At 44.0% G+C, this 17,676-nt stretch overlaps 1 non-coding gene across 1 annotated transcript; it reads right to left on the reverse strand.

Moving 5' to 3' along the window:
* Nucleotides 1–10,194: 10,194 nt before the first annotated feature.
* Nucleotides 10,195–10,283, reverse strand: trnat-agu (transfer RNA threonine (anticodon AGU)). The gene is given in 2 exon segments: nt 10,195–10,230; nt 10,246–10,283. It is a non-coding gene; the product is annotated as a tRNA-Thr (tRNA).
* Between the last annotated feature and the right edge of the window lie 7,393 nt (nt 10,284–17,676).

The following is a 17,676-nucleotide window of genomic DNA, read 5'->3' on the forward strand; positions in this document are numbered from 1 at the left end:
TCCGGGGAGATAAGGAGGCGCTCATGGTGCGACACCAGGATGGAGATGAGACATGATGTATTTTAAAATATGTTAAAAGTTAGCAGGAACATTTTGTGGTTTAGGCTGACGTGAGCTGTATTGTGTCTGTTTTGCAAAAGAGGGGGCTGTACTATCTTAACCCTATAAAACCTTTGTCTAATGATTGTAAGTTCAGTTCGACGCTGAAATCTGCACAGCGGTCGGACTCACACATGTGTATTCATTAAAATGTCGTCTAATTGCACACCGGACCGGATCTGTGGTTATTTATGGATTCCTCTCTCAACATTGAACCCCTAACACTATATATCAGCATTAACAGGACCTCAGTTTGGTGTTTCACAAAGCTGCTGATCTCAGACCAGCACAGCTTCCGTTTTAAACACTTGACTTACTCAGCTGCATGAAGAGCATATGAGATTTTCTCTAACACAATTAAATAAAACCTGATGAAGGTCAAAGGTCGTCACTTGTATGTTGAACTACAAACTTGTCATCTGGAATTTTTTCACAGTTTTTTTACACATAGTGTGTTATTTACCATAAAGTGATTCAGAGTTATTCATACTAGAGTAACCAGAGAGGATCATATATTTTTAAATATATTACTTTCTACAGGACTGAATATAATATCTTTATGTAAAAGTCTGGAGCCTCTGGGGAGTATCTGAGTATTTATAACATTACACAAACCACAGGTCTCATCACAGTGTTGATGAAATGCTGGGTTTATCCATCTCCTGGGGCGGGCCTACAGAGGAGTGCTGAAGATTTCCCTGTGAGGGAGCTGCTGGTGAAGATCATGAGTCCTGTTTGATCAATGCCATGAGCTTCAGTGTTCCTGGTGTTTCTTAAATGATGCCTCTCTCAGTGGGTCAACAGAACTTCTGGCACAGGACAGCTGTGATGAAAGAAAGGGAAGAAGTTTCTCCAAACCTCTGGACCCAGGAAACCCAGCTAGGTCCTGATGGTCTCCCTCACTAGTTTCTCTCCAGGGTGAATGTAGCTGTTGATATAATATGGACTCTATCATTAAATGAAAAGGACAAATTAGACTACACTACTGAAACGTTCTGCTGATGTTTTTAAAGTTTCCATGTTACCAGGCTGTAGAGGGCTCTGAAGATTTAAACAGTTTTAGATCCATTACACTCACAGTCTTATGTTAAAATCTCAAAGGACAGCATTATATTTTTGATAGTAACAGTAACTCTGGGCCTCTGTAGAGTGTGCAGCTGATCTCATCGCTGTCTAAAAATGGATAAAAAAAACATAAGTGTTGAAGACTATTAAGAGTAGCAGGTGTGTAGCATCGCTAACTAGCTAGCAACAAGCCTCCAACACAGTGCGTATGCTAGCGGCTAATCTAACTAACGAATTAACAACAGAGTGATTTTAGAACTTGTAGAATTAAAGAAATTAGTTTACTGCTGAACTGTATATAACCACCATCCTTATCATTACATTAATTATCATTTCATCAAAGCATTTATTGAAGCTGTTGGCATTATGTTATAATTTGTATTACAGGGGTTATCATAATCAAATATTAACATGTTTATGACAGGTGCAGTTATAATCACTTTAAATCGTTGAGGTAAATCTATCATCTTAAAAGCTTATAGTTACAGGTGACACAAGGAGGACAAGTCCATGGGGACCTCAAAGGCCTGAGATCATCACCATATTTGGATGGATGCCAGAAAAGGGGAACTTCTGTGTCTGCAGTTAATTCTTAAAATACATGAATGTTCTGTACATGCAAATTATGTGACTGTAAACGCAAGAGGGGGCGTTACAATACCCTGATGTTATAAAAGCAATCAAGAGTGTATTTTGGGTAGAGATGTACAACTGATGTTTTGCAGTTTGCACCTCTCCACGCTGCGTGCATTCATTAAAATCAATTGTTTGAACGACCTCTTCTGGACCATCATTGTTTTACTCTCGTCCTCAATTTCGAACCCGTAACAAACTATAAGATGATAAGCTGTGTGTCTTTTTTTTATAACAGTGACGTGGTTGTATTTACCTTAATTAAACGAGTCGTCATTGAGCAGCCGGGCTACGTGAAAAGTGTAGGGGGGCGTGTTTGCGGTCACGTCCAGCGGGTGTGTGGGCGGGAGCGTTACACAGTCGCTCCACCTCAAGTCACTACTGCGCAGACTCTGGCTCCAAATTTGCAAGATGGCAGCCTCCACAAGCGGGGTATTTTGGCTTCATTTTTGCACAATGGTAGGAGGCGGGGTCGCGTCGTCCATGTTTTCTACAGTCAATGGGTGGCATGGGCCGGTCAAACATCTGCAGTGAGAAAAAACGCAGAGTATAGGTTTGTGATTGATGTTTTTCTGGGTGATGTATGATGTTCATGTGAAAATGTGCTAAAGAGAAATCCTACAAATGAACCCTAAAAAGGCACATCTGTGAAGTGAAAACCATTTCATACATCATGATGAAATGGTTTTGAAAGGCTAAGGGTTTGTGGCACTGTGAAATAAGCAAAGCGTGGCTACTTTCAGGAATCTAAAATATAAAACATATTTAGTTATTTATCATTCTTTTTGATGCTACATGATTCCATATTTCTTGCTTCATTTATTTGATGTCTTCAGTTTGTATCTACAATATAGAAAAACCCTGACAATGTGTGTCCAAACTTTTGACTGGTAGCTTTCAAGACAATCTTTCATACATGCCTCTTCATTTGCTCTGGTGTGTAACTTTCAGAAAAAGACGGTGAATTTTTTTTTTGTGTGGCTCGTTGGTCTAGGGCAGGGGTCTCAAACTCAAATGAGCCGCGGGCCACTTCTGGCACCGTCATCTCATTGGAGGGCCACTTTAGTGTCCAAGTAGTACAAAAAAACAAACACGAAAACACCCTCTAATATTTCCTAAAATGTAGTGTTCTGTTTGTTTTATTTAATTCCAAATATTGTGTAACAAGACAAAACTGCAAACATGAACGCAATATTTTTCTCACTCTTAACTATCTGAAGCCTTTCAGTTTCATTTGTCATATGCAAGTTAGCACAGGGTCAACATTGCAGTGAAATGTATCTGACGAGCAGAAGACAGTCACTCAGCAGTATAGTACAGTATAGTACAGTAGTTTCACTGAACTACCAAACAAACAGCTCTCTCTGGCCAGACACGTGGAAGCACTTTTGCTACAATTTTGTTTGTATCTAACAAAATAAAAATGAAGGCATAAGCGTACACATTAGTTTTCGACTGCAAGTGAAAATTGTTTTCTTTCCAAATAAATCTGTCACTGAACTAACACAGCCAACCCCTCAACATGCTTACCTCGGCCAGGTCCGCGGCTCCGAACCGTAGTAAAGGGACCTCTGGCTAATACGTGTCGGGCTTGTAGCCGAAAACGAATAGTTATGTCTATAACTTCTGTTCCCTGAAGGAGAGGAACGAGGTACAACACATAAGTATGGGATATCATGCCCTCGTGTGTCCTGGCTGAAGAAACCTTTATTCACGCCTTTAAGGCAGATGACGTGTGATGACACGCGCACGGCTCCGCCTGCACATATAGCCGCTGTCATCACAGTCATCCCTCAGTTTGATAGCCGCTCTTCACCAAGCCAAACTGCTCAGTGGGGCCACCTTGTGTTGTACCTCGTTCCTCTCCTTCAGGGAACAGAAGTTATAGACATAACTATTTGTTCCCTTTCAGTCGATTCACTCGGTACAACACATAAGTATGGGACATATATACACGCCCCGCAGAGCCGCCACCGAACCGGAATCGGGCCACCACTTCCTTAGTGAGTGGTAGACCCAGCAGAAAGGACAGTATGAGCCACCAAAGGGGCTGTAACGTCCAACCGATAAAACTGCACAAAAGTGTGCGGTGATGCCCAACTATCTGCCGCACAAATATCAGCTACAGGCACCCCTTTAAAAAGAGCCCATGAGGTTGCCATCCCCCTGGTGGAATGAGCCCTCACCCCATGGGGCAAAGCAAGACCTCTGGTGCTGTATGCCAGTGAGATAGCTTCTATAATCCAGTGGGACAGCCTCTGTTTGGACAGAGATCTACCTCTATTTGGATTGGCGAAGCAGACAAACAGCTGGTCACATAAACGCACATTCTGAGTGCGCTCAATGTAGGTGCGTAGCACACGCACTGGACAAAGAGAATGCATCCTCCTCTGCTCCTCAGATGCAAAAGGAGGGGAGCAAAAGCTCAGCAACTCAAACTCCATTGAGCTATAAGATGCAGGCATGATCTTGGGAAAATAGGCAGCATTTGGACGCAATACGACCTTGTGGCCATCAGGAGAAAACTGTGTGCAGGCGGGATGCACAGACAGCGCATGAAGGTCACCCACTCGCTTTGCCGAAGCCAAAGCGAGAAGTAATGCAGTCTTATATGAAAGAAATTTCATATCCACAGACTCAATAGGTTCAAACGGGGGGCTACAAAGGGCCTTCAGCACCAAAGACAAGTCCCAAGCAGGGACACTGGACTTAAGCACGGGTCTCAGCCGGCGAACTCTTTTCAGAAAACGTATGGCGAGGGGATGCGCACCTGGTGTCACCCCGTCAAAGCCAATATGACAAGCAGATATAGCTGCTAAATAAACCTTAATTGTCGAAAATGAAAGGCCCTTATCCAGCAGCTCCTGCAGGAATGTCAAAACATCCACAATAGAGCACTGAAATGGGAGAGTGTGGCGGTCCTGGCACCATTGCTCGAAGGCTCGCCATTTGTAAGCGTACAAGCCTCTAGTAGATGAGGCGCTATCACACTAGGTGGCAAACCCTTAGCAATCAAGTTTAGCCTCTCAGCAGGTAAGCATGAAGGCGCCACAGATCTGGGCGCGGATGAAACACTTCTCCTCCCGCCTGAGAGAGGAGATCCCTGCGGAGAGGAAGCTGCCAAGAACTCGCTGCTAGCAGGCTGATTATTAAAGGGTGTAACCTCCATTCTCTCACCAGAGGACCCCCTCCTGGAGAGAAGGTCCGGCCCCAGGTTCAGGTGGCCCGGGACATGGGTGGCTCTCAGAGACAGAAAATGAACATTGCACCATAACAGCAGAGAGCGAGACAGCCTCAACAGGGGAAGAGAGCGTGTTCCTCCCTGCCTGTTTATGTAAGACACCACTGTTGAATTGTCCATCCTGACTAAGACATGCTGGCCCTCCAGGACTGGATGGAAATGCTTTAGAGCTAAGAACACTGCTAACAGCTCTAAGTGGTTGATGTGCAGCTGGCGCTGAGCTGTGGACCAGATCCCTCTCACTGATGCACCCTTGCACAGCGCTCCCCACCCTCTTAGGGAAGCATCTGTGGACACCACCTTGCGAAACAACACCCTCCCAATCCGAGAGCCCTGATGCAACAGCCTGGGCTCCCTCCAAGGACGGAGAGCTAGCATGCAAGACGCGGTTAGCGGCAGCCTCCTCCGGGGATGACGCGATGCACACAGGCGGTGAGAGAGAGTCCAGCGTTGAAACGCTCTCATTTTTAACAGTCCAAGTGGCACTATGGCGATCATAGATGCCATCATGCCCAACAAGCGTAATATCGTCTGGAAACGCAGTCTGCGTCCCAGCTGAAACTGAGCAAGGCAGCGATGAAACGCGGCCACTCTGTGATCCGACAAACTTGCGCGGCTGGAAAGCGAGCATATTTCCAAACCGAGGAAAGAAATCTGCTGACTCGGGATTAGCGAGCTCTTTTGAAAGTTCACAGAGAACCCCAGTGTCTGAAAGTGTGACAGAACCAGTGACAGCTGTGTCTCCGCCTGCTCTCTGGAACAAGCTACGAGAGCCCAGTCATCTAGGTAGGCTAAGATGCGGATGCCTCTCTCTCTGAGGGGCGCTAGCGCTGCCTCGGCACATTTCGTAAAGGTGCGAGGAGCGAGCGACAGCCCGAACGGCAGCAATAGGTATTCGTAGGCTACGCCCTCGAATGCAAACCTCAGAAACTGCCTGTGTTTCGGGTGTATAGCCACATGAAAATAAGCATCTGTTAGATCGATTGTTCCAAACCAATCTCCCGGGCCGACTGCATTCAAGAGCTGTCTGAGTGTTAGCATCTTTAACCTGTACGTAGGTAGATACGTGTTCAAGACTCGAAGGTCGAGGATGGGACGAAGCCCTCCCCCTCTTTTCGGAACAACAAAATAGCGGCTGTACCAACCTTTGTTTGTCTCCGAAGCGGGGACCACTCGTATTGCTCTTTTCTGCAATAGCGCCTTTATTTCCTCTCTGAGTATCATGGCCGCCTCGGTGTTGACAGTCGTGTTTACGACTCCTTGGAAACGAGGCGGCTTGACCCGGAACTGCCCATGGCAACGGTTCGCAGCACCCACGGAGAGGGGGCGCAAGCGCGCCACTGAGGGAAGTGAGCAGCCAGCCAGCTGACCTGCAGCACCGTAGGCGGGGCGTTGTCGCCCCCCAGTGTGTCTGCAGGGAACTGCATCACCTGCCTGACCTGGCTCATTCTGCCCGCAGGCTGAGCATTTGTGATTGTTTGAGAATAAACAACACTTCTTTATTGATTGTAACATGGGAACATGTACATTCACATATTTTGTTGGAGGCACCTTTTCTGGGGCACAACAATGAAAAACAGCGGGAACACTCGATGTGGTCACCTGAACATTTAAAACACCTGAACCTGAGGCATTTTGTGTGCAGGGGTTTTGTGCTTGGGAGACAGTGTTAGGAAAGTGCAGCGCCTTCTGGGGCTGACAACCTGAACAGAACTTAAGCGGCACCTCTTGTGCGGCAACAGAGGGGTAAAAGCAGCGTCTCCCTGCTGCTGGACGCCTTCTCCACTCGAAACCACAGCTAGGAGGGCTGAGGCTTCTTCCTCCTGGGCGTCGGGTCCCGCTGGGGGCCCGAGGGTGGGCCTTTGCTCCAGGCCGACTGGCGTGGAGCTCGGGCCGGAGGGTGTGCTCTCGCTGGCGGTACACCCACTTCAGCAGTGGGCGCCGATCTCTTGCCAGTCGGCAGAGGAGCGGCGGGCCTGTGAGAGCTAGCTGCGGGCTTGGGTTTCGGCTGACGTCTGGGGATGATGTCGCGCAGAGCTTCCGTCTGCTTCTTCCTCAGATCGAATCTAGCCTGAATGGCCTCAAGTGAATGTCCGAATAACCCAGCCGCAGACACTGGTGCGTCCAGATATACAGCTCTCTCCCTATCCGGGACGTCAGAGAGGGTCAGCCACAGGTGCCTCTGCGCCACTACTGTCGAAGCCATCCCTCTGCCCAGGGAGAGCGCTGCACAGCGAGACGCACGGAGGATGTGATCTGTGGCGACTCTGACCTCGTTAAGAAGAGGTGCCAGCGGGCTGTCATCAGGAACCAGCGATCCGAGCTCCGCCAGGCACATTGCCTGGTACGTCTGGAGCATGGTGACGGAGCTCATGGCGCGAGCAGTGCCGGCCTGAGCCCGATAAATCTTCTCCAGCTGCGAAGCAGAGAATCTGCAGTGCTTGGACGGCAGAGTTGCGGGGCCCCCGACACCATGGTTATGGGACGGGGCCAGATAAGCAGCCAGAGACGGCTCCATAGGGGGTGGGTTAGCTAAGCCAGCCCCCTCGGCGCCGTCCAACTCTATGTACTGTCCATAGCCGGGCACAGTGACGCGGGTAGACAGAGGTTTGTCCCATGATGCCGTTAGCTCGCAGAGAAAGTCTGGGAACATGGGAAGGCAGTTTTTGGCCGTTGCGGGCTTCGGTGGGAGGAAAAAACCCGCGAACCGCGACGGCTTCTGAGCTGGCGGAGGAGAGGGCCAGTCCACCTGCAGCTTCTCAGCAGCACGGCGAAACAGGGAGAAAAGAGAGGTGTCATCGTGGCCGACCGGCGCAGCAGCGGCGGCACATTGGGCCGACAATGAGCTCTCCTGCTCATCCTCCGACAAACCATGGATGTCCAGGCCGATGTCCAGCACGTCATCGTCTTCCTGGGGAGCGCTGGCGGGCTTCAACCCAGGCGGAAGCCCGTCAGCGCTCCTGCATGGTTCTGGCTCGTCATCGGCTAACCCGTCAACATATTCCATGTGGTCAGCCCAGCTAATTGCGGGGACATCGACCGGAAAATCCTTGTCTTCGGACTCGGACGAAGCCAGGGCTCCAGACTCGGAAAGGAGAGGGTCATGCCGTGCGACAGCCGAGCGTCCCAGCACTTTTTCCACAAACGTCACCCGTCTTTCCAGGGTCGAGCGCTGGAGCTGGCGGCAAGACGCACAGGCTTCGGGCTCCGTCAATGCTCTCCTAGCGTGGACGATCCCCAGGCAGACAGGGCAGGCATCGTGCTGGTCGCTGTCGTGCAAAGAGAAACCCATCCCTGAGGACAGGGGCGAACAGAAGATTTCTGCTTTGCTCGCTTCGGTTTGGAGGCCATTCCAAAACACAAAGCGAAATGCTGCACAGGAAAACTTGAAATTAGCGCTCCGCGGGCAGCCTACACACCAACAGCGCGGTGGAGGCTAACACCAACAGGGGCAGTTAAGCTAAGTTCAAGTCGGCAGACAACGGAGCTAACTAGCAGCAGCTAGCTAGCCCAACTCAGCAGAGGTGTTCTCAGCGAGGTGAAGAGCGTAAGAACTGAGGGATGACTGTGATGACAGCGGCTATATGTGCAGGCGGGGCCGTGCGCGTGTCATCACACGTCATCTGCGTTAAAGGCGTGAATAAAGGTTTCTTCAGCCAGGACACACGAGGGCGTGATATCCCATACTTATGTGTTGTACCGAGTGAATCGACTGAAAGGGAACTAGCTTTACTTTGTTGTCTGGGTCAACTTTGCTAGCGAGAGACGGAGAGAGGCGTTGAAAGGCTGCTCCAACGGAACTTATTGTTTCAGAGGAAAACACGAACACAGTGTACAGTTGAGTCTTAATAGCTTACTTACAACTGGGCTCATCAGGCACTCTGTTTGGCTGCAGTGGTTATTATTATATTTACATGCTTCCAGCTCCCGTTTCTGCTCCGTGACAGCTCAGACTTTTCCACTTAACTTTTTTCTCCCTCCCTCATGCTCACACAACGGGAGGGGCGGTCCTACACGTTCTCCCTGCAGCAAGGACTACACCGCCCATGAGGCTACAGTCTTAAAGGGCCATGCCTGTAACACTCTGCCCTCGTATTAAATCATTTTTCGTGTAATAATTTAAAAAAAGTATTTCTTCACATCAATATGCGGGCCGCAAGTAGAGTTGACGTGGGCTGCAAATGGCCCACGAGCTGCGAGTTTGAGACCCCTGGTCTAGGGGTATGATTCTCGCTTAGGGTGCGAGAGGTCCCGGGTTCAAATCCCGGACGAGCCCGTATGTTGTCTACAGGACCAAAATATTGTTTAGCCTCTATTTGATCCAGCAATCAGTGAGATGTTCTCTACAGCTGCAAATCACACATGTTCCCATAGTAACTCATTTAGGGGCAGCTAAGAGATCTGATATGAAAGACCTCATTGGCCTTGACCAAGTAGAAAACACCCACAAATATTTCCAAAAACCTAGTGTTGTGTTCGTTTTTTATTTTCAAATATTGAATAACAAGACAAAACTGCAAAGCTGAATTAATTATTTTCGCACTCTTGATTAACTGAAGCCTTTCACTGAACTACCAAACAAACAACTTGGTACTCTCTTTCAGGCCAGTGTCATTGAAGTTTTTAAAAAAAACTATAAACATTTGATGAGCGTCTTTTGAAGTGGATTTTAATATTACGCTGCAGCCGAGAGAGCACTCTGGTCAAACGTCAAAATGGTCTCTAAGTGTACACATTAGTTTTTACTGCTAGTGAAAAGTGTTTTCTTTACAAATAACTCTCGCACTGAACTAACACAGCCAATCCCTCAACAAGTTTGTGCTCTCTGCTCATATTGCCTTCATATTAAATCATTTTGTGCTTTTTAAAGAACTTATTTTTACATTGCACTCAACAACAAACAAATCCCCCCTAACAACAAAAGTAACTTCAACAGCCAAACTGCATTATATTTCTTCAGGTCAATATACAGGCCCCAAGTAGGAGTGAGGTAAGCTGTGAGTTTGAGACCCTTGCTAAAATGAAATGGTGGAGAGTCCCAGGTATTTATACACCAGTGGGATGTGTCCCTTAAAGGAATCCAGGCACTCATTTTTCCAAGCTCCTTAGACTAACAGGCCCTGGATGACTGAGAACAGACAAAACTACTATCTTTTAGGCACTGCTGGGAGTTGAACCCAGGATCTCCTGTTTTCTAGTTTAACACTTACTAAACAGGCACTTTAACCAACTAAGCCACAGTGCCACACAGATGAGTGACTGATGAACACTGAGAAAACCTCCAACCATTAAATCGATTTGAGCCTAAACAGAAACACATGAAAGGCAGTCTTGTTTCTTATATTAATCACCAGAGGTTGTTGCATAAAAAGAGACGACGTGTTTAAAACTCAGGGGTTAAAAGTGGGACGGTGTTTTTGTTTTTGCTAGCTAAAGGTTCAGCTGCTGTTTTTCACAGAGAGAGAGAAGAAAAGGAGAAAACATCACATGGAAATGGAGAAAGATAAGAAAGACAGGACAGGAGAGGCGAAAGTGGTTCACAATAATATCACACAGATGTACATAAAACATACATCATCATCATACAGCACAAATCCATTTAGAAGCTAGGCTAAATAAATGAGTCTTTAGCTGCTTTTTAAAAAACCTAAAGATGGAGTCAAAGCATTCCACAACCTGGGGGCCACCGCTCTAAAAGATCTAACTTTGATCCTAAAACGTGTTTGTGGGACCACCAACAGCCTTTGATTAGATGATCTCAGGCTGTGAGAGGGAGGGTGGGGTTCTAGCAGATCAGAGATGTAGGCAGGAGCGTCACGACTCAGAGCTTTAAAAGTCAGCACTAAGAGTTTGAAATGAATTCTAAAATGTACTGGAAGCCAGTGTAATGAGAAGAAAACCTATGTAATGTGCTCTCTTTTTCATGCCTTTGTTAAGAGACTTGCAGCAGCAGCAGCAGCAGCATTCTGGACTGACTGGAGACAGTTAAGATTCTTTTGACTCAAACAAAGAAAACGGCTGTTACAATAATCTAAGCAAGCTGAAATAAAAGCTTGAATAATCATTTCCAATTCAGATTTAGACAACAACAGTCTGGTGAGGAGTAGTTTGGGAGACTGTGGGTGTTCATAAAGTACCTCCTATCTCCTATTGCTAGACTTTTTCCCTGATGTTGATGAGAAAAGGTCATTGAAAAATCGATAAACTCCTGTGAAAAATATCATTACAAAGGTTGGCATATGAAAGAAAGAACCTCTAGGGTCAGTCATGTCTGCAGCAGCTAAAAGCCGTCTTTTGACATTAAAAAGCTGTTGGAGTTACTAAAGAGGCTCAGTGTCAGCTTGTGACTGAAAGTTGTGAACAGGAGTATTTTTGCAGCTGGCCTTAGATTCAAAATCTTAAACACTAAATGGGTTTGAGCCTAAGAAACTCAAACTGAGGATCATCCACAAAGACCAACAAGTCAAAGAAAACAGGCATGTTCTCCTTTTTACAATCTCACATGCCAGTGCAACAGAGACCAATATCAGGTTTAAATGTCAACATAGTATACTCAGCTTAATCTGTCTCTCAGCCCAGGAAGTCTGAACAGCCCCTGCTATGTAGTTACCAGCAGAACAACCTGTGATCCTGATCCTAAAGCTCTACTAAGGGAATAGTTTAAGCTTATAGCCAATTAATTTCTGTGTTCGGGATTCCCAAAGTAATTCAGAGGGATCAAGGCTCTAATTTTACTTCTAGATTATTTGCACAGGTTCTCCAACAACTTCATTTTTAACATAAATCATTGGTGTGTCATCGTCAAAGTAAGGATTCATTAGTACGCTCCCATCAGCATTTAAAATCATTGCTACATGCTTGTTGCACCGAGCTGAAGGCTGATTGGGATGAAAGTTTGCCTTGGCTCTTACTGGCAGCCAGAGTAAGTAAAATAATCCATTTCTTTTAAATATAGCGCTTTTTAAGACATGAAGCTATTAAAAAGCTATTAAAAAGTGCTTCTCAAGGGAATATAAAAGCGTATCAAACAAAACAACATATTACACACGAACTTTACCCAAATGCCTGTCTAAACAGATGTGTTTCAAGCTGTTTTTTAAATGAAGCCACAGAGCTCGATCGTGTGTAGTGGGGGAGGTAAACTGTTCCACAGTGTTGGAGCTAGGGTTTGAAAAGCGCAATCCCCCTTCGTTTTCAAACGGGTCCATGGAATAGTCAGAAGACCACTATCACTGGTTCTGAGGATCCGGTTTAGAGAGTTTGAAGGTTGAAAAAGCGCCGCGATATAGGTAGGGGCCTCACCTTGTAAAAATATGAACATAAAAGTGAGGATTTTAAACTGATATCTGCACCCAACCAGACGCCAGTGTACGGATTTTAACATGGGAGTGATATGGGACTTCCGGCCTAATTGTAAGCGACAGCGTAATTCAAACAGAATTCATCCAGGTTTAACAGAAACACATGAAATTCAGTCTTGTTTCTTATATTAATCACCAGAGGTTGTCGCATAAAAAGAGACGACGTGTGTCAAAGTCAGGGGTTAAAAGTGGGACGGTGTTTTTGTTTTGCTAAGTCTCCACGACACTCTAAACTTCAGGCTGCTCATCTTCAGTCAGCCTCCTCCATTGCCCCTTGATGCCCACTCACACTATTCAGCTTCTACAACAGTGGGTGGGGTAACTGCAGAGTTACTGTAGTTTTGCTTTTTCATTTTTTCCATTTTTTCTTTTGTTTTTAAGTTTGTCTAGTTTCACTTACTTTCTATTGTGAGTTTATGTATTTTAGTTTAGTTTTTATTGTTTGAAATTGTTTTGCTTTTCATCACAAATTTCAGTTCGATTCTATTTTATTTATATAAATAAAATTGCAAAGTTGCCTAGGTGTGCTTTAGACTGTAAGCTAAAGACCCTACAATAACACATACCCCACAGTGGCCATGAAGAACTCCCTTTAAAAAGAAGAAACCATCAGCAGAACCAGGCTCAGGTAAGGGGCGCCACGCTCTGCAAGAGAGCAAGAGAATAATAACAACTAATAATCAGATGCAGAGTGGTGTATAAACACATAGTCAGAAAAGTGACATGAGACGAATCTTATTGCAGCATAACTAAGGGAGGATTCAGGGTCACCTGGTCCAGCTCTAACTTTATACTTTATTCAAAATGAAAATTTACGTTAAAGGAATTCCCTGACTTACACTGTCTTTGTGTCTTTGTTTAGAAGCAGAACGACACAGATGGATCCACTTCCCAACCCTGTCATCGCTGTGGTGGTGGGAAAGATATTTCTGTTCTAAAACCTTTGTGCGTACAAAATAATATGACAGGACTTGAAGGAAAGTAACACATTTACTCTCATTTGGGGCGACTGAGGATGGATCAGATGAGTTTCACACCTACCTTGTGTCCTCATACCTGGTGGTAATGGACAGCATGTTGCCTTATCAGCACTGGGGTCTTTTGTTTGATGGTTCCACAGTGCCTCCTTCTGGCCGTGAAGAAGTACCACACCCCTCTGCTCTTTCCATTACAGGGAATGTCTAGAAAGCCACAAACCTTTAATAATCACAGCTGAGATCATAAAGTGTAGTTATCCTTCCTTCCTTTCCTTCTTCCTTCATCTTAAGCACTTAAGGGTTGCTGGAGAGGGGGTTGAAGAGTATCCCAGCTGTCACGAGGTAAAACTCAGGTTACACACGTGACAGTTCACCACTCATGATCACATTCCCAATAGATTATTGTAGTTCCCAAAAGAATGAACAATTAACCTAAAAAAGCAAGTTGTTGGACAGTGAGAGGGAGCCGGAGCTCCCTCAGAGAACACAACATGCAAACAACAGATTCACATGCAGGACCTTCTTGCTGTGAGGCAACAGAACTAACCACTGCATCGCCGTGCTGACCTTAGAGCGCAGTCCTATGGTGGAAAATGTTACTGTGGGTGCTTTAGATTTTATTACATACAAAAAAAAGTACTGGTTTATTATATCAGTGGGTAAAAGAGTCAAGATTGGATCTAAAGGATGTAAATGGACACGCACAGTGCATTTCTGCTCAGTCTGAACACTCAACGCAGCCTCATTCGCCCAACTGCACACACACCATTAGGGGAAACTCAGCGTTCAGTATCTCCTTTTTTCCACCAAAAGACTTTCTCTGTATCTCTGCTCTGTTTGTTTTTGAATTGAAACACTAAATAAATGTTTTACTACACATCTGTCTCGATTGTTTAATCAGCTGCTGTAAACTGTCCAAAATTTAAAATGCTACATTTAGTAGATTTAGAGATATTTATTTCACTATTTTTAGGTAATGATACTTTATAAACCTATTCTGCTGTTTAACAAAGACAGTATCATCATGTTTAAAGCACTTTTAAATCTGACAGCAGCACTCAGTTCTCCTGCACATGTGTGATCTTGGAGTGAACTGAAGGTTCAGATGCATCTCTCAGGTCCTGTGTGGGGACTTTGCTGGACTTTTGTCTGTTTCTTAAAGATGTGACTTTCAGATGCTATTCAGCTGGTGTAGATAGTGGGGGGTAGGTCTGAAACATCTTCTTTTGTCCTCCACTCATCCAGTTTCATGCTTGTTTAATCAAGTGTAATAATACACATTGATTAAATGTCCCAAAGTAAAGAAATCTCTCTGTGAACCTTTAGTTTGCTGCCATCTTGTGGCAGCAGCTGGCTACTGTTATTTGCACATGTGCATTGTGGTTTTTTACTTTACGTAATAATTTGAAACAAACCCCTTAATAAAATTAGTGAGTTGAAGTAATATATGAAATATTAGTGTTGGGTAAGTCCCAGATTTCAGTTTATTTGACAATAGCTTCATTTAATAAGAAGATATGAGATCCAAATATATGCTTCTGTCGACACATGTTCATTTGATGAGGTTTACTGAACAAATTTGAATCATCACAACAACCAAAATGTTAGCAACACATTATAAAGTTTATCATTATAACTATGGAAACCATGTTTATGTTTGATTTATCTTTTTTAGCCTTACCTGCTAACTCAAACACATTCTGTAGGTTTCACATTTAGAGGACTGTAAGTTCACACACTTTCAGACTTTTGCAAACCAGAGTTGGAGATTGCAGAGAGAAGAAGTGTTTTGTAAAAACTTTACAAATTATACAGATTATTTTCTCAAACAGCAACCAGTGCAAACATGTTTTGCTGGACTCTAAGAAGGACAAAGGGACAGCCTGATACGTCATGTTTTTTTAATATATATATATTTTAAAAGTTGCTGTTTTTGTGCAGCACAGTTCTTATTTAATCAAATGCTCTTTGATCTATTTGAATCAGATAATAAAGGAGGATACTGTGAGTGATGGAGAGGAGAAGGCCCCACTGAAAAAGTAAGATCTTTGCTCTGTGTCACATTTTTACTATGATAAAAATTATGTTTATGTGTACATTTATAAATACACACATAAACATGCATGCACAGTTTTCTCGTTTGAAAGTAAATATTTGTCTGAATATTTGAGCTGATCAGTTTTTACTGTGTAAAATATATATATATATATATATATATATATATATATATATATAAACAATAAAACAATGTTTTGTTTGACAAATTCTATGAAACATTCACGCTCCAGTTTGTTTGTTATTCAGAGATTTCATGGCTTCATTGTGTAGATGAATGACTTTTTGCACCAACCAGGCCGAGTTTATCTGCAAAGCAACACAAGTTATTGTGAGGTTCATCAATCTACCAGTAAAAGATCTAACCTTACTGAGTGGGACCAAGTATCTATCTATACTATACTAAAACAAAACAATGAATAAATGGGGGTAAGGGTAAGCTGAAGCCATCTGATGTTTATGTTCATGAATATAACACACTGACACATTTTGTCTTTGTTTTTATTGTTTACTAAAATACTTTTAAATCTCTCGTTTTAGTTTAAGAACCATCTAGTCCAGCAGGTGGCGGTAATGCACCTTAAAGCTCTAACCGCCAAAGAAAAACCCAAAAGAAGAAGAAGCCGCAGAGTTCCCGCTTCTTTGCGTTTGTGTTTTAGTTTATTTTTCTTCCTCATCTAAAGTGAAGCACAAAGGTAACTTTGATCAGAGTTCATTCAATCTTGAGTTTAGCTCCTGAGTGAAGTTTTCTGTTTCTCTCCTCGGTCTCTGTTGTCAGTTATTTGTGAACCTGTTGAAAGAAAAAACCTCTACATCAAGTCAAGCTGCTATAAACTAATTTACAAGAAGATATTAACAAATGCTAATGAAACACAGAGAAGAAAACAGTGTTATTATTAGAAGAAAGCTTTTAAATTAGCTAAGTGTAATCAGAGTTTCTATAATTTTATTAGTCTGTTACTAAGCGTTAGTTAGCATCTCTGTGTCACCTGCACAGTTTTTGAATGCAGCGTTCTATCCAAGCTAGCTAGCTAGCTAGCGCCACCCTTCATCCATATAAGGTCACTTCCGGCTCCAAAAAATCCCAACATGTTGGCGGTAAAAGTGCTATAATGAAATCCATTTAAGAGAAAGGTAAAAATAAATGTATTCCAGGCTAAAACACAGCTGCCTTTGTTTTATCAGCACAAAGTTGTGTCGGCCCACAGGACATGTGATTGTAAAAACTGGCCTCACTCTGAGAGGCCTGTTATTAGAATCATTTCAAAGATGATTTGATATATTCTGATCAGTATTCAGTAAATGAGCCTGATTAACTGTTAGCAAAATAATAATGATAGGCCAGAGATACCAGAGATGCATTTTTAAAACAAATACAGCCTCAAACCCTAAGAGGGGATCTGTGTTTATGTGTTTATGACATTTAAATGTACTGCAGATTTTTTAAAGCTCCAAACAAAACTGAAAAGTAGGAACAAAAATATATAGAATAGAATAAAATAGTCTTTTATTGTCTTTGTACATATTCAACTAAATTGTGGGTGCTCCACACCAACTGTGTATGGAAAACAATATAAATAGTAAGACAGTAAGTATAAATAACATATAAGAGGAGTATATACAAAGAGGAGGAAGGCACACATTAGAGGACAGGTGGACAGAATGCTTGAAAGTAGTGCAATGGACTTGATACAAGTAGATAATCCGAGTGTGACTGAGTGATGAGGGTTACTCAGATCATGGCTCAGATTTCTAAACCCACTCAGATAGGATAATCTTCCACGGCACACCTGATCAGTTCTCACGGCACACGTATATATGCCGCAACACAGTGGTTGGGAAACACTGTACTCGTTTATGCAGCTCCATTGATTGTTCTGTTTTTGTTTTTGGCCAGGGCCTTTTTTAACCATTCAGGCGAGGATCTCCTCGCCTGGTACTGGTGTGCCATACTGCTGAATTTGGTATCAGTGCTCAAACCTTTTGTCATTGTTTAAAACAAATCGCCCACCCAGGGAAGCTAAAATTTGTTGTTTGTGCTCTCAGATGAACATATGAGACACTTTGACTCTTCAGTGCAGTGTGGAGCCTAACAAAGTTCTGTTTTGTGTCCCAGCTGATCAGCGGGAGGAGAAGAGTTTGACGGAGCAGCAGGGGAACATTTAAGCTACTTGGACTCGGCTCAGCCACTGCAGAGAAAACAATGAGCTCAACACAGAAGGTGACAGATACTAGTGTTAAGAAA

The sequence above is a fragment of the Pelmatolapia mariae genome, linkage group LG9, assembly GCF_036321145.2.
Source record: "Pelmatolapia mariae isolate MD_Pm_ZW linkage group LG9, Pm_UMD_F_2, whole genome shotgun sequence".
Lineage (NCBI taxonomy): Eukaryota > Metazoa > Chordata > Actinopteri > Cichliformes > Cichlidae > Pelmatolapia > Pelmatolapia mariae.